Genomic DNA, 15,941 nt, shown 5'->3' on the forward strand with positions numbered 1-15,941 from the left:
CCAGCCACTCGGGCTCCTTATCTGAGCCAAAGTAATCACTTGGAGAAGGGCAAATCCATCCATCGCTGCAGCCAGTGTGGGAAGATGCTTCTCTTTATCTTCGCCAGAAGGAGAAGAGCTTCTGCCTTTGTAATCGGGCTCTGTAAAGGAGCTGCCACTCAGGCTTGGCCGGCATTTATGAACCGGGAGTGTTCTGGTCCTGCCTTCCTCACACTGAATGGGCTGAGTTCAGCACCGATTTGGGGGCCAGACTTCATGGACTGATCCCCAACTGGGATGCACAAGTCCAAGGTAACTGGATGAGAGAGCTCAGGTTGACTAACATGGGTATATCAAATCTGACAGGCTTCGTTCTTTCTACCGTATTTAGCATAAAAGGCTCTTTCTTTTGTGTCTGCCCGGTCGCCCCACCACCATCCCTTCCCCAACACACACCACCTTCTCTCGTCACTCTGGAGGGGGGCATTCCGGCGCCTGTGTTTGTGGAATGTGATCCTAAGCGGGCAGAGGGGACATGTAAGCTCAGCTGGGCCAATCACATTTCTCATCTACAAATACAGACTTGAAGAACTGGAACGCTACTAGTTGGTGGCACTGGAGCTTAGAGAAGCTGACGCAAGGGGAGAGTTGCCACATTCTGCTGTGTACACAGAAAAGCAGAGGAGACTTGTCTACCAAGAAAGAAGCACGCAACAGTCGCACAGGGGAGGAGATGAGGCCACGTAGCCGGACAGTAGCTGTCCAGGGCCCTGACAATGAATGTTCTAGTTTCGGGTCCCTGACTCTAACGAAGCCTGAATTGATGTCCTACCCTTGGGTGTAGGCTCAGCTACATCCCATAGAGTCTCCTTCTTCCTTAAGCTCCTCTGAGTCAGTTTCCATTATTTGCAATCAAAAGGAGCCTTGAAAAGGAATTAACACTATCATTCAGATTAAGAGTCTCCTAATGATTATTGAAAACCTATTACGTGCCAGGCACTGTTCCAGAAACATTGCCGTGATTCATCTCACTTATCACCATCTTCATCAGCAACATCATGAACATTAGTACCAAAAAATGTTTATGAAGAGACTACTTGGCTAGACTGAGAGATAATGACACCAGTCAGGTCCGTGTCCCCTGACGGTTTCTAGACAGGCATTCTGATGTGAAGACAAATGGACAGGGCGTTAAATGAAGACAGGAAAAGACAGTGAGGCATTTGCCTCATTATTGGGTTAAGAGGAAGGAGGGAGGCAGAGCTAGGCAGGGCAGATAATGGGACAGCTGAGGACGTTCCAGGTCAGGGGTAACGAAGGGCGATTCCCAGGCCAGGGAGCGCTTCGAGCTTGCTCAGTTCGAACGAAGCGATACATAGAAAGGAATATAACAGAAGGACCATCAATTCCTGGGGCCTGCTTCACTGACCGGTGGGCATTGGTTTGGTCTCTGAATTCAGAGAGTGAGGAGAGCTGAGGTGGACTGAAGGTGGATGGAGGGGTAGAAGAGCCGAGACAAGAACCAAAAGAAATCTTCGACATCGATATCGATCCATGGCAGACCTCCATAAGCATCCAGGGTGCCAGAAACAGCAGAGAGCTGGCAGGAAAGACAGGCTGGAAGGGATAAATGTTCAAAGCGGGAAAGCACTGAGTAGAGTGGAACCACAGACAGAGAGGGGCCGAAGGGACGCGAAGGTGGAGGAAAGAGGCAGAGGGAGAAAAGTTAAACAATAGAAGGGATGAGAGGGAGACAGAGGCAAGGAGGGCCAAAGACCAAACAGATGTCAGGAGAGACGAAGACGCCAAAACAGGATGAAAGGTCAGATAATCAAAGCTTTGGAGAGAGAGAGTGGGAGGCCAGCAGGACCTTTGGGAATGGGCTCTCCCTACCCACCTCGCCACGGCCCTGGGGAGACTTCCATTCTCTCAATCCTTCGGGCGGGAAACCCCTACCGCAGGATAGCTGGGCTCTGTGCTTCGTCGTTCTCTCTTCTAAACATCAGATATTCTCGACCCCTGTGACCCTCACATCGCCCTGGATGCCTGACACTGAAACTCTCCGCTTCCAGACTCACCAGGGTCTTCGTCCAGGTCCCGATGACAAGTCTCTCCCATTTACCTGCCACTTCACCAAGAGCTTACGAGATGACCTATGATCCTCCCAGGTGCTCTGTGAGTTAAGACCATTATACGTATTCAACAAATCCCCTTATTCATAAAACCAGTATTTCTCGAGAACCATTCCCAGTTCCACGCTAAGGATTCAACACTGAACGTGACAGATACCGGCCCTTTTCTCCTGGACCCACAGATATTAGATAACGAAGTACAGTGTGACAAGTGCCACAAAGGAGTAGGAGGGGGTGCCGTGAAGGTGTGTGACAAAGGGCCTGACTTAATCGAAGTACCAAGGAGGTAACGTTTCAGCTGAGATCTGAAGAGCCGGGGAAGCTGAAGTCTGTGAGAGGAATTAGACTTGCCCAGGGTCTAGAAGCTACAGATCTGGGCTCAGAACTGTCATCTTCTGACTCTAGGTGCAGTGTTCTGCCCTCTAGGCCACTGTGTCCCTGAGTAGGCCATCTTGCAAGGCATGGAATACACAGAGGTAGACACGACTCTCTTGCCTTCGGGGAGATGCCCCTGTTCTAGAACCTCAATGTTTCTCTCTGGGCCTCTCACATCAACCCCAAATGCCCAGGCCTCCACCGCCTGGCCATACAGCCTCCTCCCTCATCGTTCTACAGAACACACCCTGCACTGGTAAAGCCTTGCTCTCGTCCTGGGATCGTAGCAATAACTTTCCATTTAGCCGTGACAAATGACCCTGTTTCTCCTCTCTCCATCTCACTGTCCCAAGACATGGTGCATTCTTGAATTCATTTGTATATGTTTTCATTCATCCAACAGTCTTAATCCTCCTGCTCATCGATTTCTTCTACTTGAATTTTCACTCCCTTTCTTTTCCACGAATCTAAATTCTACTTACCTGGAGTCTTGTCTCTTCCTTCTTTAAATGCTTGACACGCTATAAGGAGAGGAGTAGAGAACCCCAAGTGGAAATGCTGATGTTCCATCAACTGAGGGCATGAATTTGCTCAGCCTCATTTGTCCCATCTTTAAAATGGTGATATAATATTTGCCCACAACAGAAATGCTGGCATACATAAGAATTAAAATCATACCAAAACAGGATAAGTTTTTGTATGAAAGCACATTGCGATTTATCATACAGGTGTAAGGAATGAGTTGACCAATTGGCTCCTCTCTCACCTGGAGCTCTCTCTTCTCAGAGCTCCTGTTTATGCACACTCCACATCAAGCCATTAGGCTTTCTCAACTTCAACCACTGTCAGCCTTCCCTCTTCAAACAGAGTGCAGGCAGTGTGAGGGGCAGAAACATATCACACTCTTTCCAACCTCGCAGTGCATAGGCAAGTGCTCGGCACTTAGTAAACATTATCTGGGTGGGTTGATGGAGCTCTCCTGAATTGTAAACACTGTGTCTAGAGAGTGCTGGCCCCAGACTACCAGGAAGGAGAGGAAGCAGGCAGAATAACTCACACTTTGACCCTTGGCAAGCAACTGCCCAGAGCTGATACCTGCAAGGCTGTCAAAGAGATGGGCAGCCCAGTTCTTCCTGTCATCAGACCTCAGGCTACCCGTGCTCTAGAGCTGCTAGGGTGCCCAGTGCCACCACACCTCAGAAATAAGAACCACCAGCCAACAGATTGATTTGGGGATGAGGTTTATTTTTCTAGCAATTGCCGGAGTTCTTGTTGCCTTTGCCAACCTAGCTAAAGCTTTTCTCTAGCCCTGGAATTATAGCAACAAATTTCCATTGAACCGTGACAAATGACTACTGCTTCCCTCTCCCTCCACCCAGCCTCACCTCCATTGTCCCTCTCAGAGGTAGCCGAAGGGCTTTTCCTTTATGTAACATGGGCAGATTCTGCCATTTCCAGTCCCCCCAAGCTGGTATCACTCCTGAACAGGCTGATCGTGATCCCAGGGGAAGAGATGCGAGGGCGGGAGAAAGAGGAAGAGAAAGAGGAGGGCTGGGGTGCGACGCGGGCCCCCCTTCCCTAGGTGAAGCCATGGACGACTCTGACAAAAGCAAAGGGAGGAAATGTGAATAGTACGAGGCTGATGGGAGAGGCAGAGGGCATAGGGGAAAGGAGGAAAGGCGGAAAAGATGTTCATTAGTTGCGTTGATTCAAGGAGAAAGACAAGTGATTAAATAATTCGCCCCCAAGGAAGAGGCTCCTGCTTGTGACTTTCTCCCTTGGCAGGAAGCAGAGATAATTTCTTAGCCGAGTGGCTCTGCCTTGCTCCATCTGAGTCGGGGGTTGAAACGAGAAAGGATGCTGAGGAATGGGGCTCCGCTGCCAACTCTCGGCAGTGTTAATGGAGGGGAACGATGGCATGGGCAAGGTCCCAGCATAAACGATCCCCTAATTGTCTCTCTCGGCCTTGGAATTTATTCACGAAGTGTAGGTATGCTCGGCTCGGTTAGGTCTGACAGCAAAACCCGGCCTAACATGAAAGCCTCTATTCCCGGAGCACAGGCCTTGAGACTAGGGGGTTAGGAGGGAGAAAAAGTGGAGGGGCGAGTCGAGGCTGGAACGTTGTACATTGTCAAAGTGAGTGATCTGCATTCTCAGAGTCAAAAGTCAATTGTGACAATATTCGGAAGGGTGGGAAGCGAGCATCGGTGTTGTGCCTGTACGTGCCTGTACCTTCCGCTGGGCTAAACAGCACTTACGCACCCCTGACACCTGCCAGGCACAGAAGTTCAGGATAAGGAAGACACAGTCCAGCAAGGATCTCTCAGTCCAGACGGGGAGACAAAGTGTCAGCAAGTCATTTCCACACAATACGGTAAGGGCTGAGACCGGGGTGAGGGGAGTGCAGGGATGGGCGGCAGTGAGGCTGAGGGGTTCCGGAAGGTTCCCCGGAGAAGGTGGTGCTAGGGGCCTGGTCCCGGAGCTATAGTCTGAGCTGGTTCAAAGGTTCCCCTACGTCTGTTGCTCCAGGTGCCCCAGCCCAGGCTTCCTTTGCCAGTTCACAAATTTCCTAGGTGTGACTACCTTCCCGCCTACTTCCTTTGGTAGCCCCATGGTCCCTGCAGAGGGCAAGGAAGCCTCAGACCCCAGGCCCTACCTGCTGGAACAAGGTGTCCTCCAGGCACCTGACAGGAGGACACCGGGGTCCTTCCTTCCCACAGATGTCACCACCGGACACCGCCCTGCCAGCTCATTACCACCTTTTTGCAGGTACAGGCCACTCTAAAAAGCATCCTCTTTCAATACACTCTCTGGGATACATAGTATCAGACGAAAGTACAAATCCAGGCTGGGGACACAAGAGGATCCAGTTGTCCCTGGGCTGCCCCTGCCCTCAGAGAGAAGTAGGAGGGAGGCTTCTCCCCAGCCTTTTGCCTCCCACACACTTCTCTCATTCTTGGCCAGGTACATCCACTTCCTTTTCAACCAAGGATTAGTAGCAGCTAATTCAAAGAGCAAGTGCGGATCTTTTCTCTGTAGGAATTATCTCAAAGAGAACTAAAAATCAGCAACTCCCAAGGGGCTGAAGGAGAAGTTAGGAGGTCACATGACTAATTCTGAGTTTCCAAGAAAGACTGCATGTTCTTCCTTTTCCTGTCACGTGATTCCAACTCCTGCTTCCCAGGTAAGACTGCACCTGTAGGGTCTCACGATGATTCTGGGAGAGCTCTGCCTTGGCTCTGCCTCCTCTCTCCATGGCGACATACCCGAGGGAAAGCATCGGTTGGTAGGATGGAGAGACCCCTTCTCCCTTCTCACGTCAGCAATGTCTGTTTCCGCCCTGATGCGTCTGCCCGACTTCCCGGACTGAGCCAGCTTGCATTTCTCCATTTTCTCAGACAAAGCACATGGCTTGACTGCTCCGTGCACCACCACCACCAACCCCCACCCACTCCCCCAACACACACACACACTGGGGACCCTGAAGGCAGCCCAACAAGTTGATCAAATTTAGCCAAGTTCAGCAAACTTGAAACAAGAAACCCTGAAAAAATTGTTAGTCTCTTCCCTCCCAATAATTGTAGCCAAAGGTGCCAATGGCCAGCTCAGAAACAGGACTTTTCCAATGGTAGCTACTTTGCACATGTGCGAAACCACATATATGCCGAGAATCTTTCCCTGCCTTGAGCTGGGTGATGAAAGGAAAGGGGACATGTATGTGTGGCCGGTGTGGGCACCACCACGGTTAGGAGTAGAAAGACGGGCTAACCCCACGCAAATGAGGGCTCCTTAACCCCATTTATTCTTCTCCGTGGTGGAAAACAAATTAGCAGCCATGTTCTAAAGTTAAGATCCAAGCACTGGGAGATGGGGAGCATTGCAAGGTCTCCCTTCCCTTAACACTCCCTCGCCCTAAGAACTGAAGCATGCGAGATGTCATCTAGGCCAAGGCCCTGGGACCCAAAGGTGGAAGTAACTTAACCAGGTCAAAATCAATGTAAAACCTAAAGCAGATCCCCAGGTCGCCAGAACTAGGCGTCTGCGCCAACACACGGCCATTGGTTCTTCCAAAATCAGGTGAAGCCAAGAGGAAAAGAAAGATAAAGACTGACAGATTCACAATGACAGGCAGAAGAGCTCTTTTGGGACCTTTCTGCAAGCTATTTGGCAGAATCAACACAACGTGTTTACTGATCAGCTACTATGTGCTTGATGTTTTTCAAGGCACCATGGAGAAGGTAAAGAGGAATAAAACAAGGAAGCACCGAATGCAGTGTCCGCTCCAGAGTCATGTGACAGGTGATCATTAAACACTTGTTGCATGGCATCGCTTCACATTCAGCCATGATAATAATAAGCAATATTTATTGAGTCTCTACTGGGTGACAGGGTGCCTGCTCTAAGCCCCTTACATGCATTTATCTCATTGACTCCTCACCACAAGTTTAGAAGTAAATACTTCTACCTACTATTTTTCAGATAATGGAACTGAAGTGCAGAGGTTAAGTCCAAAGTCACCCACCTGGTAAGTGGCAGTAGGATTGTTCGTTCGACCACCGGATTATAGAGGACATGGACAGCCATAGTCTATGTCCACCTGGCACTTCTAAGCTGTGTGTCTTGAAGTCATTCAGTAAGTTACTTAGCCTCTCTGAACTCATTTGAAAAGTGAGATGAACACTGACCACTTCACGCTGTTGCTGTGAGATTAATCTGATCTCGTCTCACAGAGCCCCGAGCACGCACTGTCCATGCTATGTCACAGCCCTTCCCACAGAAAGCTCAGTGCAGGGACAAGAACTAACACATACGTGAAACCAAAAATGAACAGTGCCTCCACTTTCTCACTGTTACGACCTGCTGCATGAGGCTGTGGTGACAATAGATTTCACACAAAAGCGTACTTAGAAGACAACTCGGCACAAAGCGTCCACTTAGTAACTATTCGCTACTATCATGGTTATTGTTACTATATCATCACCATTCTTATCACTGGTTATAAAAATTTACTGCAACTAGACTTCAGAAAGCTGGGCTGGAGTGTTGAAGAAAGCGAGGGGGTGCAGGCTGAGCCGTGAAGGATGGCTATGATTTATAGGGGCCCTGACGAGAGACAGAACCGCCAACTCACAGGAGCCAGAGACACAGGGCTCCGGCTTCCTACGGGGCAGTGGAAGAATTTACCCAGGCCTTGAAGAACGCACACTGCTTCCCCCTCAAACTGTGGGCAGTGGAATAGCAACGAAATCCTTCTCGGTGGCCTAGCCTTGGCACCACGTGCCCCGGGGAGGCATCTGGCCTTCCTGAGACGTGATCACATCAGCTGAGAAGGAAGAAAGCTGCTTCCCAGGAGCCTAGCAGGGCCACCCCGTGCCGCACCCATGAAAAGAGCAGGGTACCCTTCCCCAAAGAGCCCCCAGACGGGTCCTTAGCAGCGCTTCCTCTCCCTCTTCCCCAGCTCCCCTGAGCCCCAGGCAAACTGCAACTGTTGCTGGTCAGATGTGGGATTTGTGTGCTATTTGCAGTGCTGCCTGATTATTCTCGAACCTGAAAGCTTCACCGAGTATTAAATTCCAGCATCGGGCTGCTGTCTGTGCTCTCGAGTGAAGGAAAGAGACAGAGAGAGCTTTAACGCTCTGCAGAAAATAGGGCCTGAATCGTTTATGAATGGGCGTCGCAGAAAGCCAGAGCCAGTGTTAGGACAAGGGCTGCTTCCAGAAGGAAAACGTTCGTCGTGGAAGGTTCAACCCTGCCCTCGCCTTAGCAACCCATAAGCCCTTGTTAGCAGGATCACGTGACTGGTTCCCCTCATCATCAAATGAGGAAAGGAAAAGATGGGCCGACCCACACGAATGAGGGCTCCTTGACCCCATTTATTCTTCTCCGCGGCGGAAAACAACTTGAAACAGCAGCCAAGTTCTCAAGTTAAGATCCAAGCACTAGGAGTTGGGGAGCATTGCAAGGTCTCCCTTCCCTTAACACTCCCTCACCCTAAGAATTGAAGCATGTGAGATGTCATCTAGGCCGAGGCCCTGGGAACCAAAGGTGGAAGTAATTTAACCAGGTCAAGGTCAGTGTAAAACCTGAGGCAGACGCCCAGGTCGCCCGGCTCCCAGAACCAGGCTTTTCTGCCATGGCCAAGCCACTGGTGAGAACAAAGCCAGGACAGGCAATTATCCTCCTGTGATAAGAGAACAGCTCTGTCCTGGCGGCCATGGCTTATTTAGCGTTAGCTTTGTTCTCCTCCGAACGTTTTTAAAACCACCTGTGACTCTGCAGGAGCTGGCTAGCCAGGCCTCGGGGGAAGCTGCTGGCAGGTGGCCCGCTCCAACTAAACAAACCCAAGTGCACTGTAGATTCCGGGCACTTTTTTCCAGCCTCACCGTCAGCTGGGGAATGTGCAGACGCAGAGTCAAGCAGCAACTGTGATTTATTTTTTTCTTGGAGCCACTTGCTCAACCCCTTCCTTAGAAAGGTTATAATCAGAAGACAGAATGTTTCGTTTTAGAATCATGGATTTACAAGGCTGAAAGGAACCGGAGGGAAACAGAACAAGGCTGAGTGTCATGAGCATCTGGGGGCAGATCCTTCTCCCTGCCCAAAGTACCCCCTTCCTTCCTTCCTTCCTCCCTAAGCAACTTCAGGGGTAGGCAAAAGAAAATGCAACTTTCACTCCTCTTCATGACTAAAAGGACTTTGTCATTTCCAGGCACCGTGGACTAACCACCCACTTCTCGTGCGTGGCCATGAGGTAGTAGAGACCCTGAAGTACAGAAGGACAGAGCTACCTACCCCCAGCGCCAGTCTGGAACCTGGTCCATGTCTGCCCAGTACCGGCCATATTGAACCCAAGTGGCACTAAGAAGTCTGGTTTCCAAGCACTAAACACGGCTTTTTCCACATCTGGGTAAATGGGGTGAGCTCTCTATTTCACTGACCTCATGGAGCTGCTGGGAAGTTTGAGGAGGTGGTATCAGTGATGGCCCCTGACATTCTGGAAAACAAGAGCCACCGCTCATGCTCTGGCTACATCCCCAATGAACGATGGGACTTGGAGTAACTTCGCCTTCCCGCCCATGACTTTTCTCATGCTAGGAGCTCATGGCTCCTGCGATCTCCCCAGCTCTGTGATTCTGGGCTGGCCCTAACCCTGTGCCCTAAGACTCCTGGGCCTGGGTGGCCTTTGGAAAGACCTGAAGGGGTGGGTATCTGTCATCAGGGGTATCTGACAGATACCCCAGCATCAAGGGTATTTGTCCGGCCTGCCATGAGGGAGGTGTCCCCACCCTTAGTAGGAGCCTGGTGCCAACAGCGGGTATTGGGGCAGTTACCAACAGACTCCTCCCAATTCGGGCCCACGCAGTCTCCGCAGCAGGAAATGGAAACTTCCAGCAGCACTGACATGCCAGCCTCACCTGATAGCTGGTTTTCCCCCAGAGGGGAATACCCTCCCCTTCTCCCCACTTTTTTAGGCTCAAAGGTCCCTCCTGAAAACATTCACTGGTGCCACATCCCAGTCACTCTAGGGCCCTGGTGAAGTTTGAGCAGTGTCTCAGGCAGGCAGTGAGTGGTGAGAGAGAGGCAAGTGTCTCAGGGTTGGGAGGGGCAGGAGCACAGAGCCCTCGGGCCAGGGTGGGGAGCACAGACCCTGGGGTAAGTCTCAGAGGAGGTAAGTCTCTGAGAGCGGCTGAGCTTTGGGGAGTGGGATAGAGTCTTCGGGGCCCATGGGTGCCCTTTGTTACATTAAGAGGAATTAACTTTGTCAAGGCCGACAGCATATCAGTAACTCCCCGGCCCAGCCACAGGACGCCCGGGTCAGCGGGAGCCCTTTGCCTTTCAGTTAGAGATCGCTCTGAGGGTCCTAGGCAGACCCGGACCCCTGCCCCGGAGAGGGCGACTCTACAAGCAGAGAACCCTCACGCCTCAAGTGACGTTGTCCACCCGAGAGAAGGCAGAGAGGTCCCTGGGCCTGTGGCCACAGCCAGAGTCTGCTGCTCATGCCTCAGTGGGGCAGGGCCGGTCCAGGCGGGAGGATTAATGACAGTGATTGAATATTTTATAAGTGAAATATTGTGTATTTTCCAAAACCAAATGGAATGTCATTTTTTTTTTCCAAGAGAGATGGGGGTTGTCACTGTCCTCGTTTCCCATTCAAACCACATACTCCATGGCAAGCAAGATGAATGAGACTGGGAGCTTCCCAGGGAGAAGGCGAGAAAAAGGGAGAAATAAGATCCTTCTTCGCTTTGTCTTCTCCGTGCCGGCCTGGCCCCACATCGCTGCCTCCGCGTCACCCAGTCCTTGAACCCACTACCCCTTGGACCACTCCAGCAGCCAACTGGGAATACGTCTTCTTCCCTGACCTCTGCGTGGCCTCCGAACTACACAGAGATCAAACAGATCACAAGGTCACCTAATCCATCCTTGTTCCCAAAAAACACAGAGTGTCAGACATGGAAAATCTGCTCCCAGATCTTCCTTCGCGTTCTTAGTCCAAGGTCCTCTTTTCCCTAGAAATGCCTTCCTTTGTTCTGACTGAAGTCTTTCTTGTTGGGGATGCTGGTCATGTCCTCTAAATGCTGACGTTTGTAGAGAATAAGCTAGACCTGGTCTCCCTCCTTAGGGCAGAAGCCCTGCCTATTCTTGACATGAAAGTCTTTGAAACTGAAGTGCTTCCGAAACCCTGGACCTAGCATCCAACCCATCCTCTCTAATGCATTACTGGCCTGTGCAAATGAAACTGTGTGATTAGCACTGGAATGGCAAGAGGCCCCTTCCTTTCTCAATACCCTGTTACATGCTCCAAGGCCACCCACATACTCCGCTACTTTGCATTTGCCCTGCAATCTTTCATGCCAGTTGACTTCTCATCTCCAAATCCCTTTTCACATTAAACACAAACCCACACACTCTGTCCCATTTTCCTTTGAAATAAATCATAAGCCCATGCCAGAAACGACTCAGGGTGTTCTCTGGAATTTGTAAACAGCATTAAAGTCTTGTGGGAAATGTCACAGAGTGTTGGTCTGAATTTATTAAGTAATTTCTCAGCTTAAAATATATCTTTCCAGCCTGCTGTCAGACAACATTTACCTCTAATGGAATTTTATCCACTCTTGATCACTAAGCACACTCCCAGCCCAGAGTGCAGATTCTCGAGCTCCTCTCATTCACCTCTCCAGCCAGGTACATTTCAGGTACATGCCCCACTTTCTCAGAAGAGGCCCCTGGGGCTCTAAGACCACCTGACCGTTCCACATTTCTGAGGCCACAAGTGCGCCATCACAGTGCATGCACAGGGATGCAGCTGAAGTTGCGAACGTTAGTCACAGCTACCTATAGCCCGCCCCAGAGGCAGACCAGGAAATGGCTTGAGGAAGGAATTTCAATCCCTCCTAATCTCCATTGGCCTTCAAGATACCGCAAACAAACATATTCTTTGAAATACAGCCGGACGGACTGTGCGAAATAGCTTCAAGAAAAACTCCCTAGCCCTCCTCCTCTTCAAACAATGGTCATCCTTGAGCTCCTCCTTTATAGAAATTTCGGCACTGTCCTTGGGATTTTGAACTCTGGTTTCAATCGGTCGATCAAATTATGTATCTGTAAAGAGCAGCTGTTTTGTACAAAGTTAAAATAAAGCGAGAAATGAGGCTATCAGCTTGTGTCTTTCCTAGATCTGTCTGTCCCAGGCACTGTTGTCTTTCACTTGTGGCCTCAGGCCTAGGTGGTTCCAGCCACATCCGCCCAGCAGCTGGTGGGGCCTGGACTGGCCATAGTATTTCGAGCACACTATCCAGGGTGGTTAATCCCCAGCCCTGTCACAGCTCTGAATGTCAGCTTTTCTCTACTCTGTACTACCCAGAAGATAGTATAAAATCCAGACCCTGGAATCAGAGCTGGAACCCCAGTTCTGCCACTTACTAGCTGTGTGACCTTAGACAGGCTGCTGACCACTCTCTGCTTCAGCTTACTTATCTGTGTCATGGTGACAATATTAGCACCTACCTCATAGGAGTGTCCTGAGAATTTAAAAAAAATATATATATATATATATTTTTTTGACACTACTCAAATATATATATATATATATATTTTTTTTGACACTACTCATAGGAGTGTCCTGAGTGTCCTGAGAATTAAAAAAATTTTATATATATATATAAAACACATAGAGTAAGGCATGGTTATTGTTTTTAAACAACGAATGATTAGTGATAATTGATGATTATTTGTTATTTTTAAAATACTTGCTATTATTTTGTTATCTGGCTGGCAGTGTCCCTTTTGCTTCTCTTCTTCTAATGAGACGAGCAAGTTCCTCAGTCTCTGCAAACTCTCTGCTGTCTGGTGACTGAGGAGAGGATCAGAAAATGGCTATCGATGCCGAGATGTGGCCGACCCTGCTTCGCGGTGGGCTCTTCTCCTTGTATGCCCCGCTCTGAGGATGCAAGGGCACAATCGGCTCTCAAGAGGTTTGCACTTTGGGAACTGAAGGCAAAAGCTGCCCGTTCTGCCTTATTCCCAAGAGACTCCAGAAGCTCTCCCCACATGAGCTCGGCCACCATTGCCCATGTGGTAAGTGAGGAACCAGGCAAAGGGAGTTGTAGGTCTTAGGCGATACTAAAACCATATTTCCGAGGGTGCTAGTTTAGTGAGGCATAATTAACAAATAAAGCCGTGATATATTTCAATTGTACAACGTGGCGATTTGCTTGCTATGTGGCTACGTTATAAAAGGATCCCTATCATCAAGTTAACACATCCGTCACCTCACAGTTACCGTTTTTCTTCTTTGTGTGTGTGTGAGGAAGCTTGAGATCTGCTCTCAGCAAATTTCAAGTATACAAGACAGTATGTAGCCTCCACGCTGTACATGAGATTCTCAGAACTTACTCATCTCATTACTGGAAGTTTGTGCCCTCTGACCAATCTCTCCCTGTTTCTCTGACCCCTAGCCCCTGGAAACCACCATTCTACTCTGTTTCTTTCTTTTAAGTTTGACTTTTAAGTTGAAACTAGGTTCGAACGCCAATCTCAGAACAGAAGTTAAAGTTAATCAGAATGATCACGGTTAATCAGGTGTAGAAACGCTAGTAACGAACGAAAAATCTGAGACAGAGTAGACGTGAATTAACACCCACTGGGCCAGGTTAAGAAGCCAAGAGCAGAATTTTAAACTTGAAAGTTTCTATTAGAAATTTTGTCCTGATCTGGAACATATGTTCTATTTGAGTATACGCCTTCCCTAGTCTAAGAATATACCTACCTACGAAGGAGCTGGAATGCAGGTGCAGGTGCTAAAAAAAGCTTTATACGAGGTTTCTTTTTGTCTGGACTCAAGACACTACCCAACTTTCTGTTTGACAACAATGCCTTAAACTTGTTACAATTAATTATACAACTTTTCTTCACATCGCATTTTAATTTGGAAAGATGGGGGAAACATCTTTTTTTCTGGAGGAGATGTGTAAATTGGTCTAAACTCACCGGAAATAGGTTGACAAACTTGTAGTCGGTTAGCTATGCATATTCTAAATTCTTGCTCTCTTTTTGGTTTCAGGGGATGGCTTTCTCTTCTTGTCTTCCACATCTAAAGGATATTTTGAGTTGGTTGGGAGATGGATAAACTATACATTTATCTTGTTACTTGACAGCTTGGAGTTTTAAGTAAGTGTAAGGAATTACGAGACGGCTTAAAATGTTTAATTCTGTCCCTTAAACCCTGGTTGAAGCCGTGGATAGTCCTACCTGGCAGGTCAAGGGCTCAGGCAGCAGGCGGGAGGCAGGCGGGTCCCAAACAGCCGGAGTGAGGAAGCCCGACCAGGGAGTCAAAGTGTCTTCCTTGAGGCTGTGAGATCCAGCCGTTAATGAACAAAACCACGGGAACACCACAGAGCTGGAAGACAGGTAGGAAGGTCAAATGCAAACAGGACAGAGCTGAAAATAAACCTAGGATTAATTATAAATGAATTAAAGCTACCAGCTCAAATTAAACAGCCGATTTTGCATTTGGCATTTACGAGTATTTTTGTTACAGTTTTTATTTGTGCGTGTCGGTGTCCATGTTCTCAGAATATATTCCATTTGTCTTTTCTCAACATTTAGTAGGAAACTTTTTTTTTCTTAAAAACAAATTATTATTTTTTTTAATTCATGTGATATTTTCTGTCTGTAGAGTTGATTTGGCAAGTCATGCCCCTGGAAAATTGTTCTCAAATCTTGGTCTACATCGAAATACCTGGGAGACCCTGAGTCAGTATGACTGAGAACCCACACCTTCTATAAGCTGCTTGGTGAGTCTGCGAACCACAAAAGCTTTAGAACGAGCACCCCAGAAAATGGATCCCTCCACACCGTGTAAGAGTGACGTGAGTAACCGTTACTTGGTGCTGTAACTCACTTCCTTCATTCATACTTTGGTGACCCATTAAAACATAAGGAAACTCATATGATTACTAAAAACCTCTTGAGATGTTTTTCCTACCTTCAAGGTACTTATCTGGAGAGCTAGTAGTAGGAAGACAGAGCATATGCATGGAGAGTTCATCACTCATAAAGGCAACCTGGGACGGGGGTGAGGCTAGAGGATGTCGTATTTTGGCACAGAACTAGGAGGTCAGACTAGTTATGTGAGAGCTAGGGCTGCAAGGGCAAGGGCAGGCTTTCTCATAAAAAATGGCTCTTGAAGGGAACTCTAAAAGATGGGCAGAATATGTACAGACTTGTACCCGGAAGCGAGTTGCAGGGTGACTGACGGTGTAATTTGAGGCTGCCGGCAATTATGGAGGTTCCTCTCCTTGGAGCAGCAAAATGCTAATTAAAAGTTGCCTTTGGCTCCCAAGGCACTATCTAGTTCAAGCTCAAAGAAGAGGAATTTTTTTTAAAGAGTCCATAAAACTTAATTTTTATTCATTGTGAATCAATGCAGAAACCAGAATAGACCTAACGCATTGTCGATGAGTGTGTTTTGGACCCACGACACATTCTTAGCTGGAATCAGAAAGGTGAGAAAACTAAAGACGGTCTCGGGTCTCCAGCTCCACTCATGATCCCAGTTCTGCCCTCACCATCACCCAGCCGGAACATCTCCAAGAACAGGAAGGCGGCAAAACCCAGAGTGATGGATGCAGGGTGAACCAGATGTATGGGGTGTACAGGGGGCACACACGGTTTCATCCCCGAACCTGGGCAACCGGGGCCTTTGCCCTCGTCTCCACCGTTTAGAAACTCCTTCTGCCCCCTCCTCCTCCTGGTTATGCCCCTCCCCTCGGGGCGAGGAGTCCGTGGAGCTAAGAGACATGCCCCCAGGAGTCTGTGACTCCCCTTCTAGACAACACTCTGGGTATCTGAGACATTGGAACTCCCTGCCCTTCGAGGCCTCCTGGCCAGGTCCATATTCCCAAGGGTATACAGGGTTACTGCTGTACGGACAGAGCTTGGACAAGTGAACAA

The 15,941-nt window shown here is 48.8% G+C and overlaps 1 long non-coding RNA gene across 1 annotated transcript in view; it reads right to left on the reverse strand.

The window, feature by feature from the left end:
- The window catches only part of LOC120585037 (uncharacterized), a 240,904-nt gene that overhangs the window by 166,513 nt on the left and 58,450 nt on the right, over positions 1-15,941 (reverse strand). The window contains exon 4 of the long non-coding RNA XR_005648197.1: positions 14,238-14,385. This is a non-coding gene — a long non-coding RNA (uncharacterized LOC120585037). The remainder of the gene's footprint in view (positions 1-14,237; positions 14,386-15,941) is intronic.

Source organism: Pteropus medius, unplaced genomic scaffold (assembly GCF_902729225.1).
Source record: "Pteropus medius unplaced genomic scaffold, Ma_sr-lr_union100, whole genome shotgun sequence".
Taxonomy (NCBI): Eukaryota; Metazoa; Chordata; class Mammalia; order Chiroptera; family Pteropodidae; genus Pteropus; species Pteropus medius.